Source organism: Periplaneta americana, chromosome 6 (assembly GCF_040183065.1).
Source record: "Periplaneta americana isolate PAMFEO1 chromosome 6, P.americana_PAMFEO1_priV1, whole genome shotgun sequence".
In the NCBI taxonomy this organism is placed as follows: Eukaryota; Metazoa; Arthropoda; class Insecta; order Blattodea; family Blattidae; genus Periplaneta; species Periplaneta americana.
Window position 1 is genome coordinate 90,020,405 of NC_091122.1, and position 15,055 is coordinate 90,035,459.

At 34.4% G+C, this 15,055-nt stretch overlaps 2 protein-coding genes across 11 annotated transcripts in view; one reads left to right on the forward strand and one right to left on the reverse strand.

Annotated features, from left to right (window-relative positions):
* Positions 1-15,055, forward strand: part of LOC138701479 (uncharacterized) — a 316,721-nt gene that overhangs the window by 151,079 nt on the left and 150,587 nt on the right. The gene's annotated exons all lie outside the window — the stretch shown is intronic.
* Positions 1-15,055, reverse strand: part of LOC138701482 (nucleoside hydrolase-like) — a 59,493-nt gene that overhangs the window by 6,296 nt on the left and 38,142 nt on the right. The gene's annotated exons all lie outside the window — the stretch shown is intronic.

The window sequence follows — 15,055 nt, forward strand, 5'->3', positions numbered from 1 at the left end:
TGATATTTCTTTTCAAATTTACCACGAAATTATACCAGCGACAAAATTTTGATGGTGTGGTATAAATGGCAGATGTACTATAACATAGATTTTGTTCATTGCACTCTTGTAGTTACGTGAACGGTTTTTTGGAAACAACTTGAAGAGTTTTGAGATCTACATAGGATTGCCAACTTTTTTTAAATAAAATACGGGAGATTAAGGAAAACTGGAAAATTATTTCGATCAATTACTGAAAAACAGCTCTATTCTACATTACGTCAGCTGGGCTTAAATTAAGAGTATTTTGAGACAGATTTTGTCTCACGTAATAGTTGCAGTTTGCAGCTCTGATTTGATTAGATGTGTCGTGCTCCTGTTTTGAACATCTGTCCAATTATTGTTCAAGAGATAAAACATCCTCTTTGTATGAGTATTACTATTTGGTGTGCTTAGAACAAAACTAGCCGGTTTTTATTTGTTTCTAACTTTACTATGTTTTGATTTTGAACAGGTGAGCACTAAAACCCATTTCTGGCAAGTATTACTTCCTAAAAAGGATGCATATTTTAATGCATTTCTTGAACAACTAAACTCATCGTAAAAACAATTATCATTCACGCCAAAATAAAATGTTTAAAATAACAATTTTTACAGTTATATGCAAAAAATAAGGGAGAAAAATTCTCGAAGAGAAGAAAAATACAGGAGCTGGGAGACTTAAAAATTTTAAGTGCAAATACGGGAGATCCCGGGGAATACGGGAGGGTTGGCAACCCTAGATCTATAGTTTTGAATTTGTGAGTAAATACACCATCAGACTTTCCTTTGTTAAAAAAAAAAAAGGGTTTTTTTTTTTTTTTGCTGTGTTTTGTGGTCCAAATTTTTTCAATGCTAAGTACTGACATTGTATATATACTTCTTGGTGAAAAATGTATGCTTATCAGTGCACTGATTATGTAACAAAGCCTTATTTTAGGAGGTTATTTTATTAGCGTTTTTCTCATTATACATGCTCATTTTTTCCTCTTTAAATTTTTTCTATGCTATAACAACACTGTCTAATGGAAGAAATATGAAATGCATGAAACATAAAATATTAATTGTATGTGTATATATAGCATCTGTGATATATTGTGCAGTCGTGGATGTTACAGATGGCGATAATCAAATGTGGAAAGAAATACACTATAAATGATATGAAAGAGGTAATTGATTGTGTCTTAAACAAAGGAAAACTGCCATAGAGAAACCTCGTCTTTTTCTTGGCAAGTTCGACGAGAACCAGAAGGGACCAAAGCAGCAATCAATGAGATTGACATTTCCAGCCTCTCAAGAAAGTTAAAAGCGGCAGACAACGAAACAGCACCATCTTCAGAAACCGAAAAAAGAAGGTCTGTGCTTAAAGAAAAGCCTGATGATTTGTGCGGTTCTTGCTCAGGAAAGTTCGTGGACGGCAAGCATGGTGAAAGATGGATTCAGTGCGTCAGTTACGATCAGTGGTTTCATGAAACATGTCAAGGCCTTTCAAAATACCGAAATAACTTTAATTGTTTGAGTTATACTTACGAATCTGACTGAGGAATTTAAAATTTGACTGAATATGCTTAAATATCTTGAATTTAAGGGCTATCACGAAAATACCTTTATAACATCAGTAAATTATACCAACCCTTCTATAATGCTAAATTTTTTTGTTTACTTGTATTGCTTGTTTGTAAATATTACAAGTATAAATTTGAGGTAAAAGTGCTGACATGTAACTTCCTGAAATCTAATAATGAACATACAATAAAAACACTATATATTTTTTTTAAATTAGAACGCTATTTTTGCACCAAAAGCACGAAATTAGCCGAGTCTCCCCTAATTATGGCAGGAAACATGTCAAAAAATATTTTTTTTTTTACTCTCACTCGCTGGGACTCTAACCTGTATCTCAATATTGTAAATATATAGATGAGCAGGTGAGATATGACATGTGTGCTAGACGAGAGGAGAAATACTGAGTTATCAGAGTTTGTTTCATGATGGCAGGGCCGCCGAGAAGGGGGGGCAGGGGAGGCGAGTGCATATGACCCCGTGAACAATAAGGGCCCGTCAGATTAAGTGAGTCTGATTACTTTTTATTAACATGAATAATTTATTCGTAGATACATACGGGTACTATAAAATTTTGTAAGAGCATTTTGTCACATAAATTTGACATATTAACTTAACAATAGTAGAATTAATACAAATTACCACTTCATATGTAAATATTTGACTTTTACATAATACTGTAGAATATCCGTTTCCCGCATTAACGTTCACCGACATGTCACTTGAGGGCCCCGGCATTTGCCTGAACTATGTTCCCATCGCTTGTACTGAACACGTTCAATTATTTATTGGCTTGTCCTTTGTAACTACCAACCCCCCGCTGGCTCACCACAATATGCTACTGGACTCTCCAAAACCGAAGTCGCAGGATCACTTTTCCTTTTCAGTACCTACATTGTATGTTTCGTGTCGAAACATTCGTCTTTTCGTTGTCGTTTGTCTAGTAAATTCTGTTCATTAGTGTTACCGGTTATAGTTTAACTGCACAATGGACAAGTACAGGCATAAATCGGGAGCTAAGAAGCACAAGGAGAGACAGAAAAAAATTGGAAGATATTAATATGGATGGTAGACTGCTTGAAAAATATTATGAAGACATTAACACAGAGATCAGTGATGAGCCGAAATATTTAAAATCATGCAAATCTAGTCTTTCAGGTAAAGCTCCCTGTAAAGCAGATTTGAATAATTTCAAGGGAACAATTGTTCCGGGACCGGGTATCGATCCTGGGACCTCTGGTTGAACGTACCAGCGCTCTACCAACTGAGCTACCCGGGAACTCCACCCGACACCGTCTCAACTTTTCCCTTTATATCCACACAACTCGCGTAGGCTGACGAAACGCCAGAGACCCACATCGAGTGCACACAATCTCTGTGTGACTTGGAATTGTGGTTTTCTGTTAACGTACGCAGTGACGTATATATTATGCAAAAGTAGTCTTTCAGGTAAAGCTCCCTGTAAAGCATATTTGAATAATTTCAAGGGAAAAATTGTTCCGGGGCCGGGTATCGATCCCGGGACCTCTGGTTGAACATACCAGCGCTCTACCAACTGAGCTGATTTAAAATCAATTCGTGCCATTAATTTAGGACCAACCCCACTGAAACCTATGAATCTCCTAAATAGTCTGAGGAAATTAATGCTGGACGTTTATTTCCAAATATTTGTATAGCCATTAGAATATTCTATACAATTCCTGTGATAATTGCTGATGCTGAAAGATTCTTCAGCAAAATGAAGGAAATAAAAAATTTATTCAGATAAATAATGTGTCAAGAACGACTGAGTAACCTTGGCTTCCTTAGTCTGGAGAGCAATCTTGCTATAGGTCTTTAAATTTTGTTGATATAATTGAAGATTTTGCATCACTGAAATCAAAGAGAGTTGTTTATTGATGTTGGACTGCAAGTTAGAAATAATTACAGATGTTTGGGAATAATGTATTATGAATATAATATATTCTGTTAATGTGAAGTTTTTCTAAAAGTTTTCAATGTAATAAAAGTGTATTTTTTAGGTTCGTATCTGTGTATGGGGTTATCTTTTATTTATTTTGCAAAAAATTATTATGGTTAGAATAATTGGTAGGCTAACTTGTAATTGTTACTTTCTTCAACGGGGATCCGAGTACAGTATTGCATAGGTGCCCATAAATTCTGTCGGCGGCCCTGCATGATGGTTAATATTATACCAATCTACCGACACGAAAATTCATCTCAGACTACTTATCTTTCCCCTTCTTACCCATTCGTGATATAGCCACGACACATGAACGATCACAGGACAGGCCTTGCCTCCTCTACTTTGGATTAACATTTTTTTTCTTCATAACAAAAATTGTAGTACCGGTATTCCAATTCTTAGCGAGCTTAAAATGCAAATCCACTAATGAATGATCATTGGGTGAGTAAAATTAATATAAAAATAGAAAATTTATCCTTTGAAAAGGTAGAAAAGTTCAAATATCTTAGAGCAACAGTAACAAATATAAATGACACTCGGGAGGAAATTAAACACAGAATAAATATAGGAAATTCCCGTTATTATTCGGTTGAGAAGGTTCTGTCATACAGTCTGCTCTCAAAAAAAACCTGAAAATTAGAATTTATAAAACAGTTATACAGGGTTGTTTCCGATGTCTGATAACGAATTTGAATGACATAATGTGCGATATGAATCACATGGACAGCTGAAATGCGGCGAGAGGTGACAGACCAGTAGTGAGTGATTTCATAATCAGAATGCACGGTGTATCACAGTAGCAATGCCCAAGAAAGTCGAGCCTTTTTGGGAGGGGTACATAACAACCCTTTCCGATGCCAAGTACAGTTACGTGAACATCATAGGAGTCTGCAAAAAACGTGGTTTCGTTATTTCCAAGAAAGGCATCTTGTGTATACCTAATAAGACTGGCAAAGCTCGGATGAGATTAATTCCAGAGTGGAAAAAACAAGCAAGTCCACCTCCGTCACAAGTTACCGCACCCTACGAGATGATACAAATTAATTCCATTCGAGCTTTACCAATCTTATTAAGTACACAAAAGATGTCTTTCTTGGAAATATTGAAACCTCGTTTATTGCAGGCTTCTTTTATTTTCACTTAACTGTACTTGGCATCGGAAAGGGTTGTTATGTACCCCTCCCAAAAAGGTTCGATTTTCGTGGGAATTTCTGCTGTTAGTCGCCTGCACTCTGACTATGAGATGACTCACTACTGGTCTGTCACCTCGCTCTACAATTCAGCAGTCGTGTGACTCCTGACGCACATGATGTCATTCAAATTCGTTATCAGAGATCGGAAACAACCGGTTGTTCTGTATGGTTGTAAAACTTGGACTCTCACTTTGAGAGAGGAACAGAGTTTAAGAGTGTTCGAGAATAAGGTGCTTAGAAAAATATTTGGGGCTAAGAAGGAATACAATAAGTATAACGCACATAATTAGGAATAATAAATCAAGACGTTTGAGATGGGCAGGGCATGTAGCACGTATGGGAAATCTAGAAATGCATATAGAGTGTTAGTTGGAAGGCCGGAGAGAAAAAGACCTTTGGGGAGGCCGAGACATAGATGGGAGGATAATATAAAAATGGATTTGCGAGAGGTGGGATATAATGGTAGAGACTGGATTAATCTTGCTCAAGATAGGGACCGATGGTGGGCTTATGTGAAGGCGGTAATGAAGCTCCGGGTTCTCTAAAAGACATTTGTAAATAATAATAATAATAATAATAATAATAATAATAATAATAATAATAATAATAATAATAATGATTTCGAAGAAAAATTCTGCGCAAACTGAACACAGTTTCAGAATCATTGGCTTCAAATGGGCATCTTATTTTTTTTTTAATTACAGAAGATGTCTTGGTTTGTTTGTGAATGTATTTTAAATCTACCGACATCTAGGAAAAATGTTGGAATTCTACATGAAATTATGTCGGAACTTTATAACCTCGCTTGCAATAACTTCCATTTTGACGCGTTATTGAAATTATATACAACTAGTGGCTTGTGCAGCAAATGCTGCGAACTAAGTTCATTAGACGTTCAAATAAACATTTTTTCAGATTTATTTTCAATGAAGAATACCAGACATTCGGAAAGTTATTTGCTTTCATAACAATGAAAGATACTCTCTCTCTCTCTCTCTCTCTCTCTCTCTCTCTCTCTCTCTCTCTCTCTCTCTCTCGCCAGTACTGAAGAGAACCGCCATTAAATATATGAAAAAGACCCAACCCCGCTTGATTAATAATTATAAAAATATTTGATTTTTAATAATATTATTATCTTACGTAAGTTTTATAGCTTTCAGTAACATATACTATATATACTATATAGCCGCCACTCAGTAAAATATAGAAATCAAAATCTAATTTAAGTTATTCTCTACATCTACTTAGGCCTATATAACCCCAAAACGTTTCACTTTCATATCATCACTATAGCATTAATATGTATAATTGAAGCGTCGGCTGGAACAACGTTATAAGTTACATTTGGTAAAATTTACAGGAGCTGCAAAAATGTGTACATGTACAACGTTGTTCTTATAAGGTAGCAAACTTTTGAGTGGACAAATTTCACGTACTGCATTGATGGACAGTTGCAAGCCAAAGAGTATAGCAAGGTAACATGACACACAACATTATTACACGGAAACACGCTGAATGAAAATTTTGTAACTTACAACGTTGTTCCAGCCGATGCTTCAATTAATGAAAAATAGTCACATCATGGCATTAACTACAATAATATTTCATTTCTAATGGTAATAATGTCATCAAACCACCTCAAGTTTTGTAGTTTTTAATATCCAATACACAGCTCTACCCAGAAAATTACACACCACAGAATCGAACCTGTAAATTATTTTTAGTAAGTTAAGTTTTTAATAACCAATTTAATTTGAGCTCTAAATATGTCAGCATTCTTGCAGATCATGGCCTTCGTGTAATATTGTTTACTGTAGCACAGTCCAATACACAGCTCTACCCAGAAAATTACACACCACAGAATCGAACCTGTAAATTATTTTTAGTAAGTTAAGTTTTTAATAACCAATTTAATTTGAGCTCTAAATATGTCAGCATTCTTGCAGATCATGGCCTTCGTGTAATATTGTTTACTGTAGCACAGTCTAATAGATACAGTCACGCAACTCATACGTATAAAATATGCCAACATTTGACAGCTGGCGCGACAGTAGCCCTCTAGCGGCAGGCAAGTTAAAAGTGTGCACACGACATTATGATAACACATCAGAAAACGGGTTTTGCGTAATTTATTTTATATTTTTATGCTATGCAATAAGTGTATATGGTTCTTACTAATTCTACTTTAGAATCCTGGAAGAATTTCACACGCAGTTAAACTACAAGTTTCAGAAGCTGGGAATAAACGTAATTCTTTCTGCTCCTTGTAACTGAATCATGGCCCTGATCACGTATCATGGTTTGAAATAATATAATTGTTTGTACGTGGACGGTTAATTCAATTCATTCCTAAATATATTTATAAACCATTGGAACTCTATATTTCCTGTGAGAAGAGTCAAAATTGTTGAGCATATCTCGTAGGGTACATCGCGTGGGGAACTCCTCTCCCTATTTCCTGAGAAATTAACTATTTTCCATACCGCAAATTGGGGTAAATCGGCCACTGAGGTAAACTTAAATATAAAAAAGGGGAAGATTTAAACCTTAATTTGACAGACATTGATTTATGAAGTTCATTATTTTTTCAATTTTTTTATTATTATTTTGAGTCGCTAATAGTACTGATATTATGGTTTAAATTTTTATGGAAAGTTTACCGCATTTTACATTACATTTCCAGTTTTCACACATAAGCTTAATTTTAACTCACCCCACCTTTATAATACGTAATTTACATGCACTTACTGTTATTATGACGTAGGTGAGAACAAATGGATACACAACTTTGTTGAAAAAATTGTAACTTCAATTAACTCAGAAAATGTAGGCCTAATTTTAGTGGTGCAGAAGTGGTGTAAGTCAAAAATGGGTAATGAGGGTTAAAGTAAACATTCTGTAAAATACAGCGCAAAGTAGCAGTTAATATTGAATTTATTTAAACTATTAGTAGTCAGTGAATAGCACGAAGGATATATTAATTGCTACTTTCGCTGTATTTTACAGAATTTTTACTTTAAACCTCATTACCTAATTTTGACTTATACCACTTCTGCTCTGAACGGCTCAAATAATCACTGGCAATGTAAAATCAACACCAATAACAGTCATGTAAATTATTACAGAAAAGATTGCTTTTTATATTAAATTTAAAAAGGCTCTTTTATTTCTTGAGAACTTAATACGTCTACCACATGAATCTACCCCAACACCAACACATCAGAAATTTATCGACACAGTATGGATTTATTCAAGAAGTGAATATTTTGCAAAAGGATTATAATACGCCATGAATTCTTGAAAAAATTAACACCATAATCCCTACTTCAATGCAATATAACATTCAACTTTTGAAAAATATAAAGAAAAAAAACCACGGATACAAAAATTATGGAATTACTTGCATTAAAAACTGTAGATACATTATCCAAAATCGGAATGGTTACACATTTACACATGATCTCTGCAAAACAATAATATACTGTAACAGGTATTTACTTTGTTTTTCTTTAAACTCTCCTTCCTGACATACAAATAGGTAACTGATAACTAATAAATGTTTCATAGAACACAATACGTAGGCTACCCACAGCGTGGATTATAGGTTATGACTGAATTATGATTTTCTCTTGGTCTTTAGGGAATCTGAAGAACGACAAATTCGGAATTTAAACTTGTTGTTACTGCAATTTTCGTCATTGCACACATTGCCTTTATTCCGACGCATGATTAAAACGTTATTATAACATCTCGCATACCTTCAAAGCACGTGCTGGCTGTATCAACCCTATGACCAGTGCCTTGCCTGCCGCTTGAGCGCTAGTGTCGTGAATGTTGGCAAAAAAAAGTGTTGAAGTTGCGCGACTGTATATTTTAGACTGTGACTGTCAACGAGCACTCTGTGCTCGTTGATGACTGTAGTATGTGTTTTGTTTTATTCTGAAATGCAACACGGCCGACTTGATGCTCGCTTCGCTTCTCCTTTACAAAAAGCGAAGGGAATATCAAGTCGGCTGTGAATGCTATTAGCTAGTTCTCAAAACTGACGACAGATGAATTTTGGAAAATAGGAAAATTATGTTTAAAACTTGACATTTCACTGAAAACTACTATTTTTCCGAAAAACTTTGAGTTCCAAGCTTCAAAATGAGGGATCATTTATTAAAATCCGTTCAGCCGTTTTCCCGAAATTTCCATTACCAGTTCAAATTATATATATATATATATATATATATATATATATATATATATATACTAGTGGCTTGTGCAGCAAATGCTGCTGCAAACTAAGTTCGTTAGACGTTCAAATAAAAATTTTTCACATTTATTTTCAATGAAGAATACTTGTCTTTTTGATAGTTATTTACTTCCATGATAATGAAACATACTCCCTCTGAACCTATCCAACTTCAGTTTTTGAGTTTCAACGCGAAAACGCAAGTATCAATGTCAGGACGATAGCAGTAGTAGCGTCAGTATTTCAGGTCATTGTGGATTGTAGGCAAAAGTTAAAAAAAATGTCAGGTTTGCTAAGCTTTCGAACAATAGCATTTTCGTATAGCTGCTGCATGTAGAACTTGAAATGTAGAGCGTAAAATCATTTTATCCTACTAAGATATCTTGCTGAAATGATCTGGAGACTACAACATTTTCTAGGCCTCTTATTTTATCAGTAAGTAATACCTTTTTATCTTTCCTTACGAACTGTAATTTTTGCGCTCTCTCGAGCCAATACTGAAGATAATGACACATATCAGTATCTACACTACACCGCCATTAAGTATATGAAAAAGACCCAACCCCACTGGGTTAATAAGTATAAAAATATTTGATTTTTAATAACAATATTATTATCTTAAGTTTTGTAGTTATATATAGCAGTCACTCAGTCAATTATATAAATGAAGATCTAAATTAAGATATTCTCTACATTTACTTACATAACCTCAAAACGTTTCACTTTCATATCGACGCTTTACTGCCAGAAGGTCGTATGTCAAGTTTTCACTGAAAATGAGTTTATGTGCTCATTCACTTCAAACACATACGAACTATCTTGTGACAAAAGGTCGTATGTTGAAAACCACTCTCCAATAACGTAGACGTGTATTCCATATAAGTGTATGTTATTATTTTCAAAAGTTCTAGAACCAAAAGGTCGTATGTTGCGTATACAACGTTCTGGCAGAAATACTGAATATACTATATTAGTGGACATAAGGTCGTATGTCATACAAACGTCCTTCTGGCTCTTTATTGTTTGAATTCTCGCGCCAACGCGTAACTTCATATCGAGAGGTCACTTCAACTAATAATGTGGTGTTTTGCCGGTAGTCTGGTGGAAGAATGTGTTCACGTGCAAGGCTGATTTTGGAGTTAGTTCAGAAGAAAAATGCAGAGAATTTGTGTGCAAAAAATGCAAAGTAAGTATTCAACAATAGTATATTATAATAACAAATCATATTTTTATTTATTAAAGTATGTAACCCTGATTAAATGTTACGGTAGGTTATATTCTTTCATTACTATTTCTACATCACGATATTATGATTAATCAATCAATCAATCAGTCTTCGTAATGTATCCAGCTGTTTGCTGACAACATAAAGTCCACTGTAGTCTACTCAGTTTTTGTTTTTCATTAGAAATGAGGCATATTTTGATAGGTGTTCAAAACTAAATAACTTAAAAGTGAATACATAAAATTTTGTTGTTTTTGTAGAGTATAATTATTATAGAATTAATAAACGCCATGTTTAAGTGATTTATTTTCATTGTAGGTATGCAAGAAAATTTTTGGACACCCGGAATATTGGGGAGAAAACAGTAATTACTGCCAAGAAGAAGGAAGCTGGGGGTCCTTCATTTGTAACAGATGATCGACGTGGTTGTCATATCCCTGCAAATACAACAAATGATAAAGCTGCTGATAGTGTTAGAGAGCACATTAACTTATTTCCTCGAGTAGAGAGCCACTATTGCCGAAAATCATCTACAAAGCAATTCCTCAATGACGCCATGAATATCCAAAAAAAATATACCGGCTATATAAGACATGGAGCGCAGAGGAAAGATTTATACTCGTAAAAGATAATGTGTACCGTAGAATTTTCACCATAGAGTTCAACTTCCATAGTCTAAAAAAGGTTCTCTGCAGAATATGTGAAAAATATAATTACATAGCTCCAGAAGAAAAAGCCGCTTTTGGAATTGAATATCAAAGACACATTAATAACAAATGTGATGCAAGAAAATAAAAAGCGAATGACAAACACAAAGCGAAGAATGTCAGTAACTTCAAGAGTTTCACGTTTGACCTGCAATCTGTGCTCTATACTCCTTGTTCTCAGGTCTCAACACTGTATTACACAAGAAAATTTTGTACTTATAATCTCATCATTTATGATCAAGAAACTAAAAAAAGGAAGCTGTTACTTATGGCCTGAAAAATATGGTAAACGTGGTTCTGATAAAATTAACACCTCCTTGAAGAAGCATTTAGAGAATTTGCCAGCAGATATTACACACATATCATTATTTTCGGATTCCTGTGACGGACAAAATCGTAACAGGTAACATTATTTCATTTGTTCATTCATTGCAGTAATTAGTAGTACTAGGTATAGAACTGGGAAAATTACCCAACTTGATAACTGTATTTTCATGCTTACAGGTTCATACCAAGTTTCCTTTTGCACTTAGTGAGGACAACTTAACTTGAAATAATTGAACATAAATTTCTTAAATGAGGCCACACGGATATGGAAATTGATTCGATGCATTCAGCAATCGAATGAGCGAAAAAGAATATACCTGTCTACACACCAACAGATTGGACCACAATCATCAAATCTTCCTGAATCAAATATCATTATACTGTAGATGTTTTATCTCGTGAAGATTTTCTGGATTTAAAGCAGCTACAGCAATCCGTTACAAGTGACCATTTATCTAGTACTTCGACTGGTGAACCCATTTCATGGATGGATATTAAGCCCATACAGGTGTGTAAAAATGACACAGATAATGAAAGTAAAGACAAATCATGCTGATGCTGAATTTTTAACATTACCTGCACGTGCTGTGAAACAATGAGGACGTCCACACAAACACGTAGAAGTGCATCAGAAGAACAAGGCTCCACTTGCAATAACAGCAGCTAAGTTGAAGGACTTGTTAAAGCGTTGCACTGATGGTGTGATACAAGAGCCTATCATGACTTCTATTTGAAACTGAAGGGAACCAAGAAGGACGACGAATTGTCAGAACCAGATTTAGAGGATGACAGTGACTACGAGTAAAAACCTTATGTGAAAAGATAGTCAACAACTTTCTTCTAATATACATTGTAGTTATAATAGTTATGTTGTTTATACAGGGACATCATTTTATTTTTACTAACATTTTTAATATTAACCTGTCTATACCTTTAGAGAACCGGAAACACCGCTTGCTCCCCTCTCCAAGACTGGAGTTCGATGATACTGGCGTAAAATACAAATCACTCTACTAGGTATAGGAAGGAAGAAAAGTAGTTCATCAATTTACGTAAACTAGGAAATATCGCGATTTTGAGTTTGATAATTTTCATTAGGTTTTTCTTTAATCAAAGTACAGTACTGTATTAAGAATAAGTGTTTTTACTCACGAAGTGAGTTATCCATGCGAACGTATTCATTATGCAGTGTATATTATACTGTCTACAGCACATTAGCGTACACTATAGAGAAAGAAGTTAAATTGAAAAATAATCATAATATGAATATTTAAACACAATTTTGAAAATGGTGGCCGTTCATTTCGATACAGGCTTCAGTTCTTTTGTGCATATTATCGCACTATAGACTATTGCATCTAATTCCAATTGCCAGTTTCGTCCTTCGTACTAGTAACTCATGTTGAAATAATTCTGTACCTACTCTACGTACTGTAAATTCAATCTTCACTTCTGCCCGACCCGAAAATATAAAATTACTCAGACATGCTATCTACTGTCCGTCCAAGTGGTTATGCCGCAGGATTGTAGAAAGGGAGGAAATCACGTGACAGTTAATTACTTAACGAGGCCCTTTTATTTGAGTTAAATTAAACAGCTGTATAATATTACGTAAACTTCCAATTCCTAAGAGAAATTAATGTTTTCAGAAAAGAGCAAAGACAGCCCAGCTATTACAGAGGGGCGAGCAGAAGCAGGTGGGGGAAATCGGGATGCGACGTAGGCAAACGGATAGTACCTGTGCGAAAATATGATTCAATATTGAAAGCTCTTTCGTCACTGGAAAACGCGAACATATTTCTGGAACGTACTATACTCAGTAACTCAGTACTACTTACTATCTGCGGTCTTGGTTCTGTGTGGAGTTGGAACTTCCTTAGTAGAAGGGGTGGGAGTGAAGTACATTCAAAAACTCAGGTACAATAAAAATTGAAGTAAAAATAAAATGATGTCCCTGTAGTTAAATATCATGGCATTCCTAATTATAATGCAAACCTGATTTCTCAATAAAAAGATATTTAGTGAGCTAAAATAATAATTTTTCGTAAGAATGCCAGGGCCATATGTCCAAAAAGGTAAGCAATGTTTGTGCCAAAAGGTCGTATCTCATTTATTTTTTGGGAGGACAGACCTACCACATTAGTGAAAATGGTTATAAAATTGTACCCAATTAAGTAAAAATTGACAGAAATTGCAAGTCCATTGGATAAAAATTAGATTTATCACGGCTATTTGAACTTTTAATTCGTTCTCCTGTAAAATTTAGAAAAGTGCACATACGACCTTATGGAAGTAAGGCGACGATATCATCACTATTGCATCAATATTATGAACAATTAATGAAAAATAGACGCATCATGATATTAACTATAATAATATTTAATTTCTAATGGTAATAATGTCATCAAACCACCTCAAGTTTCGTAGATTTTAATATCCAATACACAGCTGTACTCAGAAAATTATACACTGCAGAATCAGTTTTTAATAACAAATTGAATTGAGCTCTAAATATGTCGGCAATCCTGCAGGTTATGGCCTTCGTGTAATAGCCTATTGTTTATTGTAGTGTGTGTTTTGTTCTGAAATTCAATCAAGTCGGCCGTGATTGAATAAAATTAGTTCTCAAAACTGACAACAGATGGATTTTGGAAAATAGAAAAATTATGTAGGAAAATTGACATTTCACTGAAAACTACTACTTTTCCGAAAAAATTTGGGTTCCAAGCTTCAAAATGAGGGGCCATTTATTAAAATCCGTTCAGCCGTTTTCCCGTAATTCCCATTACCAGTTCAAATTATATATATATATATATATTTCATTCAGGATATTTAACATTATAACCACAGTCTAGTATATACAGTCGCGAAGCTTAGGCTGATTTTTTGCATTCCTCGCGATAGTTGCTAGCCGCTTGGAGCGCTGTGTGTACTAGGAACAATAGACTGTGTCACTGCCATCGTGATCTAATACAGGCCGTAAGGCAGACCATGTGACTCGCTTAACCCGATCACGAAGGGCAGCGTTTCAACCATATAAATTAATTGGAATGCATAAAAATAACATATATTTTTCTAAAATGTAGCCTAATTGCATTAATAAAATTTAAAACAATGATTAGGAGACACTTCAGACATAATTCCTTGCGAGTTAAGGTGTAATATTATTTTTGGTGTGAAAATTACGTTGTTCGTATGTGTAATAGACCTACCTGCCTTTATTTCGATTAAATATTGCGAAATTATTGTACATTCAATTATGCACGATTCAATAATTTTCAGTTGCACCGCACGAATATTTAGATATGTTGAAATTATAGCTTATGTTTACTGTCCCAGTTGCCCCTTTCTGTCTAATTTTAGTGGTCTCCAATGCCCTGCCATTCATATGGAAATATTATAGGTTATGTTTACTATATCTTATATTCCTAAATTCGCAATTATACATTATAATTAAGCATAATGTCATGTATGATACTCCGCACATTCAATTTGTCTGTATTTTAATACTACAATTGAGTATTGAATTATTGTATTTATCTACTATCTAAGAGACTAAGTAACAATCGTAGGTACACTAATTTCATAAGAGTAGTATGATAAATTTTCTGTCTTTATCAGGGAAGGTAGATGTGCTATATTAAAATCACAATATAAATTATTTTTTATTAAACCTCAAAATAGCTTCCATTCTAAACTTAAAATGTTGATGCGAAAAGATTATGTTAACATGTAAAATTCTCTTCACATTAAAATAACACAGTTTTGTAATTATTTCTGCAACATATTATGCAACAAGAAGTAAAGGGAACTTATGGA